The sequence below is a fragment of the Staurois parvus genome, unplaced genomic scaffold, assembly GCF_062004578.1.
Source record: "Staurois parvus isolate SC_StPar_1 unplaced genomic scaffold, SC_StPar_1.0 ptg000396l, whole genome shotgun sequence".
NCBI lineage: Eukaryota > Metazoa > Chordata > Amphibia > Anura > Ranidae > Staurois > Staurois parvus.
In genome coordinates this window covers 1,671,716-1,685,179 of record NW_028318192.1, presented here as the reverse complement: position 1 = coordinate 1,685,179, position 13,464 = coordinate 1,671,716, and the positions used below count along the sequence as shown (strand labels likewise).

The window sequence follows — 13,464 nt, the reverse complement described above, 5'->3', positions numbered from 1 at the left end:
AGTAAGTAGATAAGAGTTTAGACAGATAATGGGGTGTCAAGCCATGGTGCATTATAGGTGAGCAAGAGGATCTTAAAGTCTATGTGAAACCTGAGAGGTAGCCAGTACAAGGACTCCAGGATAGGGGGGATATGGTCACTTGTACTCAACCTAGTGACCTAGTGAGAATTCTGACAGAAGAATTTTGTACATATTGTAGTTGATTAATAGTGGATTTAGGCACACGAGTGAGTAGAGTATTGCAGTAGTCAAGTCGGGAGAACACAAATGTATGGAACAGCTTTTCAGTTATAATGTATTATCATAGGACGCAGCCGAGCAATGTTTCACATGTGGAAAAAAGATATTCTGACAACATATTGTACATGTGGATCAAAGATTATGCTAGCATAAAATATCACCCTTAGATTTTTCAATTTAGACTTAAGCTCAAGTACAGTGCCATTGACAGAAAGGTTACTGGGACTGACCTTACACAATTGTTGTTGGTGCCAATAAGCGTAGTTTCAGTCTTGTCACAGTTTAATTTGCAGGAAATTATGGGCCGTCCAAAGTAGAATTTGGTTTAGTGTGGATGTATATCTGAGTGTCTTCAGCATAGAAGTGATAATTGAGCCCATGTAATCTAAGCAGTTGAGTGGAAACATGTAAATGCTAAAAAGTAAGGGATCCAAGATTGAGCCCTGAGAAACACCGTACTTGACTGGACCGACTTCAGACTGAAATCCGCCAAGAGAATCAAAGTGACATTGATCAGTAAGATATGACTTAATTAATTTCAGAGCCAATTCGGAAACTCCAAAAAGGGATTCAAGACGAGAGAGTAAAAGATTGTGGTCTACAGTATCAAAGGCAGAACTAAGATCCAGTAGCATAAGAATAGTTAGTGAGCCAGAATCAGAAGCTAACAGAAGGTCGTTGGTGACTTTGACCAAGGCGGTTTCTGTGCTGAGTAGTTACCGAAAACCAGATTGGAGGGGTTCAAATAGGTTATTTAAAGCCAGGTGATTATGTAACTGGGTTATCACAACTCGCTCAAGGATCTTGGCAAGGAAGGGTAAGTTAGATATGGGGCTAAAGTTATTTAAATTGTCCAGAGCCATGTTGGCTTTTTTTGGTAACGGGATGATAGCGGCAGTTTTAAGGATTGTTCATATAGAATCGGTGCTAAGGGAGTCATCTATGATATTGATAATAATGGGGAACAGAGAACTAAAACAGGATTTAAATAAATGGGTGAGAATAGGATCAAGTATGCAGGTGGAAGATTTAATTTAATCAGAGATGCAGTGTCAAGTAGAGAGAAATGGGAGAGAGAAGAACTAGTAACACTGGGTAGGTCATGAAGTGATATTGAAGAAACGTGAGGTGAGGTAAGAATTTGATGCTTTATTTTGTCAATTTTTGAGGAGAAAAAAATCTAAGAATCTGTTATAGAGCTGTGTTGAGGTTGGTAATGTTGAGTGACTATGAAGTTTTAATAATCTATTGATGGTATGGAAGAGCTGTCTAGGGTTTCTAAGATATTTTTCAATGACATTGGAGAATTAGTTTGATTTAGCCATCTCAATTTGACCTTTACAGATACACAAATGATCTTTCCAAATCTGATTGGCTCCACCTACATTGAAGTCTCTGCAAGACTATTTTCATTGATTGTAAGTGAGAATTATTCCATGGAACTGGGCGTGTGAAAGGGCCGGTTTGAGTTTTTAATGGGGCAAATGTGTAAAGGGAAAATGAAAGAGCCCGGTTTAGGGAATCTATTTTATCAACAAGGGTGTTAAAGGAGGAGAAGCTGGATAAAGAGGAAGTAACAGAATTGCAAATTTGGTCTGATCAATAGTAGCCCAGTTGTGATAATTAACAGATCGAGACAGGAGGGAGGCATTAGAAGTTGTTAATTCCAGATTGAAATGATAGCTAAGTGGTCAGACAGTCCTAAGTGAATGGGACAGCAATCAGAGACAAAAGAGCAATTTGCAATGATAAGGTCCAGGGTGTGCCCTTTGCTATATGTGGGGGTAAAAACAAAAAAAAGTTAGGTCAGAACAATCAAATAAAGCCAAGAAATCTTTAGCTAAAGTGGAAGACTCTGAGCCAGTGTCTATATTAAAATCCCCAAGGATAATGATCCATTTAAAACTCAGGCATAAAAATGAAAGCATATCAGCAAATTTACCTAAGAATGCTCTACAAGACTTGGGTGGTCGATAAACAGTAACAATAATGGACAAATAAAGAGCACAAACCTTAAGAACAAGGCATTCAAAGGAAGTGAAAGAGGGTATGTTAACAGAGGATAAAGTGTACAACAAGCTGTAAATAACAATTATACCTCCACCTTTGCCCCAGGTGTGTAACAGGCCAAGAAAACCATACCCAGGAGGGGTGAGGTGGCTGAAAAGAATGCAATAATTTTTTTGTGCCAGGTTTTAGCACAGAAGTTTCAACTTATTGTCTGAAATAAAGTCTGAAATAAGTGGTGTCTTGTTGTTAGCAGAGCGAGTGTTCAGGAGCACTGATCTGTTGTAGGGCATGTAAGTGAAAGTAGGCATTTTAGGTCAGCGCCAGTGCGGGGTGGTCTTGCAGCTTTATGTTGGTAGGCAGGGATTGAGATAGCACAGGTACTTGAAGGGAGGAGATGACATCCAGTGCCATCATACATGTATCTCTTAGTCGTACAAAAATCCCAATATTCTGGTAGAGATCATATGCACCTTTAGCCAAAAAATTGTTCTGTTTTAGTTGCAGGAGTTGTAGTGCAGTGTACCTAAGCAACGTGACTGAGAGATATGGGTACAGTAGGGGAAAAAAATGTGCAGTTGTTCACAGTGCAAGGAAACAGGTCCAGTGCAGGGCAAGAAAAGAGGTAAAATGATTCAGGGAAGTTTCAGATGTGAGTCGGCAACAAGCTGGGGCAGATTGTGAAAAAGAGGTCTAGTGATCCATGGAAGATTCAGACATGAGTCGGCAGCAAACTGGGGTAGATTGTAAGAAAGAGATCCAGTGCAAGGGAAAGAAAGAGGTCCAGTGATCCAGGGAAGATTCAGAGGTGAGTCAGCAGCAAGCCAGGGCAGATAGTGAGACAGTTCCAGAGAACCAAGAGATCAGAGAGCTCAATCAAGGGAATCTAAAAATCTGATAAGTCAATCTAACTAATCAGAGTTTGAAATTCTGAAATTTAAGTCAAAATTTAAGAAAAGGTGAAGAAGGTGAAGAGAAAAAAATTGTAATTGGTGTGAGAAGCGGCAGCCAAATGTACCTGAGTTCCCTCCACAACCAGGAGGAGAGCAAGCTCCTTCCACCCCAGAAGTCAGAAGTAAAAAGAAGTCAGAAGTGAACCATAGGGTTGATTTTAGTAAATCAACCCCATGGTTGGTTAAAATAGTTACAGTAATATTTGAAAATAGTAAAGTGATAGTAAAAACAATTTTTTAAATAAAAATAAAAAATAAGGCATATTTATGTTCTCTGTGCAACAATATTGCACAGAGCAGTTCCTTACCTCTTCCTCTGGAAGTCCCTCACCAGCACTGTTGCACAGCATGGTTAAGTCATGCCCCTGCTCCCTTTTCACAGGAGTTTAACTGACAGCAGCAGGAGCCTATGGTCCACTGCTCTCAATGTCTCCTGTGAGATAAGAAAGAGAGGAGAGTGGGGCTGCAGCCAGGGCAGAACTGAATCAGTGAGAGGAATCAGGTAAGGGTTTAGAGATGGGGAGGGGACAGATAGAGGGGCATTAGTTACCTAAATGATGGAATGCATTAAGGTAAAATACCTTTTGAGTTTAGAACCATTTTACTTTATATTTCCATTACACGTTTCCTTTAAATCAGTTTTCATTATTGAGCTGACTGTAGCCTCATGTTTAATTATGTTATTATGGTATTTATGAAATAACATTTTGATACTTATTGATGTCCTGATTTTCCACTTTAGTAGTAGAATGCCTCCCAACCAAACCATGACTAGATCTGGGATTAACAATACTATTTCAGACTTTGCAGATGACACCAAACTGTGTAGTGGAATAAACTCCTTACAGGATGTCTGCAGTTTACAAGCTGACCTCAATGCACTGTTTAATTGGGCAACTATGTGGCAAATGAGGTTTAATGTTGATAAATGTAAGGTTATGCACTTGGGGGCTAAGAATATGCATGCATCATACATACTAGGGGGGGTACAACTGGGGGAATCAATGGTGGAGAAGGATCTGGGAGTTCTGGTAGATCACAAGCTTAATAATGGCATGCAATGCCAAGCTGCGGTTTCTAAAGCGAGCAAAATTCTCTCTTGTATTGAAAGAGGTATAGACTCCAGAGAGAAAGAGAGGTATAATTTTACTCCTGTACAAATAATTAGTAATACCTTATCTGGAATATGCAGTTCAGTTTTGGGCACCAATTCACAAAAAAAACATTGGGGAATTTGAGAAAGTACAGAGAAGGGCAACCGAACTGATAAGAGGCATGGAGGAGCTCAGCTATGAGGAAAGATTAGAGGAACTCAATATATTCTCTCTTGAGAAGAGGAGATTAAGGGGGGAGATGATCAACATGTATAAATACATCAGTGGTTCATACAGTGAACTCGGTGTAGAGCTATTCACCCTGAGGTCATCACAGAGGACAAGGGGGCATGCTTTACATCAGGAGGAAAAAAAATGTAATCTCCAAACACGGAAAGGTTTCTTCACAGTGAAAGCTGTGAAAATGTGGAATAGACTCCCTCAAGAGTTGGTTCTGGCCAGCTCAGTTAATTACTTTAAAAAAGACCTGGATTATTTCTTAGATACACAGAATATAACTGGATACTAACATTTATAGGTAAAGTTGATCCAGTGAATATTCGATTGCCTCTCGGAGGATCAGGAAAGGCATTTTTTTCCCTGCAGGAGAAAATTGAATAATGTTTTGCTGGGTTCTTTTGCCTTCCTCTGGATCAACTGTGGGTATAGGATTATAACTTTTTTTTTTTTTTTTTAAGGTTGACCTGGATGGACTTATGTCTTTTTTCAGCCAGACTAACTATGTAACTATGACCCAGGGTAGCATACCAGTAGGTCAACTAATGATTTGAAGTCTACATTTTTAGATGCCCAGATATACCATTTTTAGTTATGAAATAAATGTTGTGCTTTGGAACTTTACACACAGACATGAGCCTGCTTTTAATATATTTAAAGCATTTTTTTTATTTTGGATAGAGTAGAGAATGCATGGTAAAATGGTGTCCTGTAAACACAACAGAAAGTGAAAGGAAACCTCTCCAAATTGAGGGACATTCCCTCATACACAATTGTTGCTAGAACGAATAGGGAGGAACTAAAACAAAAGTGAAAACATGACAGGGGGTCTAACCATTAACCTTTCTATTTATAACTTTAAAAAGTTTGGGCTTTAGATACATTTTAAAATGACTGTTTGGTCACTCCAAAAAGTGCCAAAAACAGGCTATGAAAGTAGGCGTTAAACTCAGGCCTATAAATCAAAGCAGGCATCTGAATACTCAAAGCACAAAACCCCCAGGAAAACCTTAAATTGTTCAGGGTACCTCCTTTTGACACCAAAAACTAACAGTGAGTGATGGTGCCCTCCATAGTTAGGCATGAAAGGAAATAAAAAGTGAATAATTATTCTAAAATTACCACAATTAGAACATTTAATTCTGTTTTTTTTTTTTAAATAAATCCTCTTGATGGGTTGTTGAAGTATGGAGATTTCATGTCTTTCTCTGTGAAAAGATGTCATAAATTGCCATGCTATCAAGGAAGGGCATGAGAATCTGCCACTCTCTGCAAGATAAATTATACCCATGAGGAGAGCAGACAGCAAGCACAGCATGGGTATGTAACAAGTTGCCAGGACCCAGGAATCCTTATAAATGAATAATGTTATTTTTTCCAGCAAAGCTCCAGTTGCTTTCTGCAAATTCATTCTGGAAGTTCCCAGTCTTGCTGGTAATTACTGATAAAATATTTGTGCTATGGAGGCATAAAAGACAAGGAGCTAAGCAAGATCCCACCATTAATTGGGTTCTTCTTATTGTAATTCTTATGATCATTAATATTGCATATATTATCTAGTTATTATGGGTGTGATATTTATAGCTTGGCCATGATATGGAAATGACTTAAATGTGTGCTGTTTTAGAGACACTAAAACTCAGTTAATGTTTCCTGTCTTCTATTACTCCACGGCGGCAATGCTATCAATCAGTTTTTTTTATAAAGTGAATAAAACACATTTTATGCATTGTGAAAAAAATAAAATTAATATAATTAATAAGCCTTTACATGGAAATTCAGCTATAGTTACAAACTAAGCAACAGATATAGTCAGTGTCACCCTAATGTATGTTTAATTCAAATACCCAAATGGATGGAAGGAAATGTTCTATTGCAGCGTAAGCTAATTGGGACTCTTGTTCCAAATCTGAAGGTATAAATAAAAGAGCTCCTTGTAAAAAAAAAGTCCAGAGTTGGGCTTTAAAAAATTATTCCGGGATAAAACAAATTAATCTTAAAAGTGCTTCCACTCCCCTTCTAACACCTTTACTAACTTATGGAAGAAAGATCTGTAGACATACTTACTGTATTTTCAGGTAGGTCTGGTTACATGATCAGCTCCCTTGTGTCAGCTAACAGTGGCTTCAGGGCAGAAGAGGAAACGCCAACAATGGATGATCTATAGTTAGCCTATGAGTGACACCTCTTCTCAAGCATCACCAGCCATTGCTGAGTGCTCACTTCTCTTTTATCTTTTGCTATTTTTCATATTTCTGTTTTTTTTTTTTGCGCTATTGATTATTTTGTTTGGCTCTTTTGTTACAAATGTTATTACTATGTATCTTTTGTCTAGAAACACATATGGAAGAATTGGCTATCCTGCCAATTGAACACACCTGAGAAATAATGTGATTAGGTATGTACAGTAGGTGTGTATAGCAGGTATGTTGGTTTGTTTTTTCAGTGTGAAACTCATTAACCTCTTCCCTCCCCTGTCTGTACATCTGTGTTGCTCTTTTATGGATTTTCAATAAAGGCTATTTTTGGGGGGCTTACGTTGGGAGTGCAGCCATCTGGAGTTTTTTGTTTGACTTGTAATTTATCCAAATGCTGAGAATATCACATACTTCCGGTCTTACATAGTTGTACAGACTCCCCTCAAGTACTAAAATGGCTTGCTCTGCTTTCTCACAGTGGGTATTAGGCTACGTTCACACTAGCCTTGTGTGCAGGCGGCAGAGAGGCGTTTGGTAAGCGTTTTTACCGCTTCCCAAACGCCTCTGCCAATTCTGCACATTACAGCACATGGTGCTGTTCTAACGGGAGCGTTTGCGTCGCGTCGCGTTGCGTCGCGGCAAAACGGACGCCTCTGGACGAGTCAGGAGGCTTTGAAGCCTCCTATTCTCGTCTATGGTGCCGCTCCGCAAACGCCCGGCCGGTTGCGACGCGGTTGCGGGGCGTTTGCGGAGCGGTAACACCACTCAAACTGCATTATAGGCGTTTGTGGGGCGTTATTAACGCTCGGCAAACGCCTAGCAACTGCCGCTAAACCGCGCATGCGGCATTTGTGGAGCGTTTGCCGAGCGTTAATAACGCTCCGCAAACGCCGGACCAACGCTTGCCAAAAGCTATAGGGGTGTTTGGCAAGCGTTGGCAAAACAGCCTAGTGTGAACGAGCCCTTAGCAGTTGTATTAAGTCACATAGCTCCAGTATCATTTCCTGGCTGAATAACATCCATCATTATCTAACCCTTTCCTCCCCAACCTTGCTGTCCCTTGCACACCTCTTTCATTCACTAGATTACAGTTCTTTCAGACATGAATGTGGATGTTACCTATGGCAATCTGCATACAAATATAGTCTGACTAGTAATACACATTCTTCCAGCTTGATTCAAGAATATTTAATGTTTGCATAACTCCTGACAAAATGCAGCCCACTGCTTGCATCAGGGCCGAAGGCTCTTGAGATTAGCTATGTAAATCACTCTGCTAGCCCCTCCCACCAGCCATGGTCTTCCCTGGGTCTAAAATAAAGTATGTAATGAACAGAAAGGGTTTTTTTTTCAAAATGTAATTGGTGTGTTAATGATTGAGTAGAGAGGAATCAGGGACTGCCTGCTACTTCAATCTATGTCACCTCTTTATTATGTTGCTGATACATTAGACAGACTTATTTAAAGTGGAGCTTTAGTCAGAAAATGAAGTCCTGCCAGGTTCTTTCAGGCTGACCCTTTTGCAGGTATAGCTGTGCAAAATCCAGTAACACACTGTTCCACCCTACTCTGCACATGCTCAGTTGCTCTCTGGTTTTATGCACTGTGCTGAAAATCTAGAGGCCAATCTGCTGACAGCCTAAAGATTTACTGCTGCTCAGGGGCTCTGGGTTCACCAAAATGGCATCTTCCATCAAGAAGAAACAGGAACAATGCTGGAGGCAATTTACAGCACACACTAATTTTGGTAGCATAATTATTAATGTGAAATGCATGTTCCTTGCTAAGGAGCATTATTTTTTATCAAGTTGTTATGGGTAAAGTTCCACTTTAACCACTTCAGCCTCTTTAATTACCAGGCCATTTGTTGCCATTCAGCACTGTGTTATTTCAACTAGTAATTGCACAGTCATGCAATATTGTACCAAAACAAAATGTATGTCCTTTTTCACACAAATGGAGAGTTCTTTTGGTGGTATTTGATCACCACTGGTTTTTGTTTTTATTTTTTGTCATATAAATGAAAAAAGACCAACAATTAAAAAAAAAAAATATATATATATATATATATATATATATATATATATATATATATACAGGTGAAACTAAAAAAATTAGAATATCGTGCAAAAGTTCATTTATTTCAGTAATGCAACTTAAAAGGTGAAACTAATATATGAGATAGACTCATTACATGCAAAGCAAGATAGTTCAAGCCGTGATTTGTCATAATTGTGATGATTATGGCTTACAGCTCATGAAAACCCCAAATCCACAATCTCAGAAAATTAGAATTTTACATGCAATCAATAAAACATGGATTGTACATAGAACAATATCGGACCTCTGAAAAGTATAAGCATGCATATGTAATCAGTACTTGGTTTGGGCCCCTTTTGCAGCAATTACTGCCTCAATGCGGCGTGGCATGGATGCTATCAGCCTCTGGCACTGCTGAGGTGTTATGGAAGACCAGGATGCTTCAGTAGCGGCCTTCAGCTCTTCTGCATTGTTCAGTCTCATGTCTCTCATCTTTCTCTTGGCAATGCCCCATAGATTCTCTATGGGGTTCTGGTCCTGCAAGTTTCCTGGCCAATCAAGCACAGTAATCCCACGGTCATTGAACCAGGTTTTGGTGCTTTTGGCAGTGTGGGCAGGTGCCAGGTCCTGCTGGAAAATGAAGTCAGCATCAGCATAAATCTCATCTGTGGAAGGAAGCATGAAGTGCTCCAAAATCTCCTGGTTGATTGCTGCGTTGACTCTGGACTTAATGAAGCACAGTGGACCAACACCAGCAGATGACATGGCTCCCCAAAGCAACACAGACTGTGGAAACTTTGCACTGGACTTCAATCATCTTGCAGTGTGTGCCTTTCCATTCTTCCTCCATACTCTGGGTCCTTGGTTTCCAAATGAGATGCAAAAGTTGCTCTCATCAGAAAAGAGGACTTTGGACCACTGAGCAACAGACTAAGTCTGTTTTTCTTTAGCCCAGGTAAGACGCTTCTGACGTTTGTTGTTCAGGAGCGGCTTGACAAGAGGAATACGACATTTGAAGCCCATGTCCAGGATCCGTCCATGTGTGGTACCTCTTGATGCACTGACTCCAGCCTCAGTCCACTCCTTGTGAAAGCCCCCAACACTTTTGAATGGCCTGTTCCTGGCAATCCTCTCCAGGCTGCCATCATCCCTGCTGCTTGTGCACCTTTTTTCTTCCACACTTTTTCCTTCCACATAACTTTCAATTAATGTGCTTTGATACAGCACTTTGGGAACATCCAACTTCTTTTTCAATTACCTTTTGAGGCTATCCCTCCTTATGGAGGGTGTCAATGATGGTTTTCTGCACAACTGTCAGGTCAGCAGTCTTTCCCATGGTTGTGATTCTTACTGAACCAGACTGAGAGACCATTTAAAGGTTCAGGAACCCTTTTCAGGTGTTATGGCTTAATTGGCTGATTAGAGTGGGACACTTTGAGCCTAGAATATTGCACCTTTTCACAATATTCTAATTTTCTGAGATTGTGGATTTGGGGATTTCATGAGCTGTAAGCCATAATCATCACAATTATGACAAATCACGGCTTGAACTATCTTGCTTTGCATGTAATGAGTCTATCTCATATATTAGTTTCACCTTTTAAGTTGCATTACTGAAATAAATGAACTTTTGCACGATATTCTAATTTTTCAAGTTTCACCTGTATATGTATTTTACTTTTTGTTATAAAAAATATCCTATGAGCTCAAATTAGTCATAAATGATATTCTGCTACATGTCTTTGCTAAAACAAAATCACAAAATGTGTATACTAATTACAATGCCAGTATATTAACTGGTTTGTGTGAATGTTAGGCTGGATTCACACTTGAGCGTAGCATATTTCAGTGTTTTTCATGCATTTTGTCAAGTGATTTTTGCATGTTTTTGTGCATTTTTATACAGCTTTTTTAGGCATTTCTGAGCTTTGGTATGTTTTTATTAGTCAACAGAAAAAAATGATCATCTGTTTCATCATTTGTTGTTATGTTTTTCATCTGCTTCCTAGATGAAGTCTCTCTTCCTGGTTTTCATTGTTCTTCCTGTCCTTGGCTGTGTTGTCTGGTGTATCGAGCTATGCAAAGATGAGTGATGATAAGATGAATTATGTTGTGGCAGAAGCCACTGTTACATAATTTTTGCCTCGTGAAAGAGAGAAAAAGAGTAGGGCATGCAGATACTGGATCCACCCCCCAGTTGTCGATCGAGAAAAGACAGGCCAGTTCTGCATCATGACAGTGACCTGTGTGCTCAAGAAGATACTTTTTTTTTTAGTACACCAGTATGTCCATAAAAAGGTTAGTCCATCTTTTTTTGATTCATGATTGTTGTCATTGTTGCTTTCTTATCATGTCCACTAAACCTCTTTTTTTCTGACAGTTTTGACGAGTTACCGGGTTTACTCAGTAGTCGTTTATAGTAAATAGTATATCTCCTGTTGAACAACTAATCATCACACTGAGGTAATTTGTATTCCTGGTAGATCAGCAGTTTTCAAAATACTCAGACCAGCTCATCTGGCACCAGCAGCCATGCCACGTTTAATGTCACTTAAATTCCATTTCGTCCCCATTCTGATGCTCGGTTTGAACTTGCTGTTGAATAAGTTTTGTTACCAAGCAATTGAACAGATGTACCTAATAAAGTGGCCAGTAAGTGTATATAAATAAATTGTCTGAAAAATAATAACACGTAAGGCAAAACAACAGGCTCCATGCTACCAAAACTTGTTATACTCCATCATGGAAATAGTATCAGCATGGATACAGGAGTATGAATTCCAGTCCTGGTCACCCACGGGAAAGCACACGTCCAACAACAAGGAATACTTCTTCCCCAGAAGTTAAATATATGTTGGACATGATGGCCATACAATTGAAAATTGCCCAAAAAAGGGACAATAAAAAAAATAGAGATAATGTAGTTAAAAAAAATAAAAGTGATGATTGGTGTGTGGGGAATTAGCTGGCTCATTGAGTGATATCACCACATTCATGGCACTGGTATAATGTGACCAAGTAGAGGAAGGGGGCTTTTGAGACATATCCTGCCAATTAGAAGAAAGTGGTGGTGGCAGAGGAGGGCGGTTGGGCATGATGCTGTATTGAGAGATGATGGGGGGGCAAGATGCTGTGTTGGTAGATGATGGGGGGGCAGAATGTGGTGTTGACAGACAAGGGGGGCTAAAGAATGTGGTGTTGGCACAGGGAGCATGGGGAGACTTTCATAGGGGCCATAAGGTGGCGAAGGTTCAGAGTTCCTATATGTGGGGGTTGGCGGGACAAAGGTTCCAAATTTTGTATGGTGTCTGCCAGCATGTCTGCCTGGAGTTCTGATGGTACCTTCTCCATAATGCCTTCCAGACTCCTTACCAAAAAGTGCACATGAGACCTGTTGGTGTTCATGTGTTCCAACATACTGGCCATTATGTCCAGCATAGTTAAATTAAGGGTCATAAGTCCTCAGTGCACGTGTATTTAGTCTTGGAGGTACACGGGGATGAAGGGAGTGGTGTGGACATACATTAATGACATACATATGATGACAGTTTACCTCCCCAAAGCCACAATTGGCTGAAGAATTCCCAAGTCTCTGGCATGAACATAATCTGCTGGAAAATATGCCGCAGATCCTCTCCTAAACTCCCTTAGCTGACATTGGTGTCAAGTGTAGGTATCCCACAGACTCTTCACTTGCCTTTCAAAAGCTTCACTGTTAAAAAAAAAATAAATAAATAATATAAATGTATTTATTTGTAGGTACCTAGCAACTGAACAATCATTGGTTAGTCTACACTAAGCCTTTCTGGTCGGAAAATCTACAAGTTGCATAGTCCGTGACACCTGCTCTGGCATCTGGGATGTGTTGAAGGATGTTGTTATGAAAAAACCTACAACAGAAGAATGGTCACAGATTTCTGAAGATTTCAGGCAATGCTGCAATTTCCTAAATTGTGTTGGGGTAATTGATGGGAAACACATCAGGATCATAAAGCCAATGTCCAGTGGAAGCCAATACTTTAATTACAAGAAATATTTTTCATTTATTTTAATGGCAGTGGCTGATGCTAATTATTGCTTTTGTTATATTGATATTGGGTCAAATGACAGAAGCTCTGACTCAAGCATTTTTGGCCATTCTTTATTTGGACAGATGCTGCATATAAATAGGCTGGACTTTCCTGAAAACAATCTACTCTTGGGCACAAATATCCCTCCCCTACCCAGTGTTTTTGCGGGGATGAGGCCTTTGCCCTGGGTAAGCATCTTCTATGTCCCTATTCAGGTCACAATCTAACTTTACAGAAGAGTGATAAATTATTGGCTAACAAGAGCAGATAGAGTTGTTGAATGTGCATTTGGAATTTTGTCTCACAAATGGTGGCTTCTGCACACTCCCATCATCTGGAACATGCAAAATGCAATTTGTGCTTATAAAGTTGCACGTGCCCTGCACAACTTTGTTAGGCAGCATGATGGATTCCTGTTTGAGGACTCATTAATACACAATATGGAAAGAGATCATTGGATGGGTGTTGTAGGAACCAGACAAGGTACACATATTAGGGATCAATTTGCATCCTACTTTGTCTCCAACAGGACAGGTCCCATGGCAGCTGCAGGCAATTGAATAATTGTACATTTTGCAAACATGTTAAGTGCTACCTTGTATCTGTTGGTTAATAAAACTTCCAG

At 39.7% G+C, this 13,464-nt stretch overlaps 1 pseudogene; it reads left to right on the top strand.

Moving 5' to 3' along the window:
* LOC149455346 (uncharacterized) overlaps positions 1-12,935 on the top strand; it is a 42,427-nt pseudogene extending 29,492 nt beyond the window's left edge.
* The last annotated feature ends 529 nt before the right edge of the window (positions 12,936-13,464 follow it).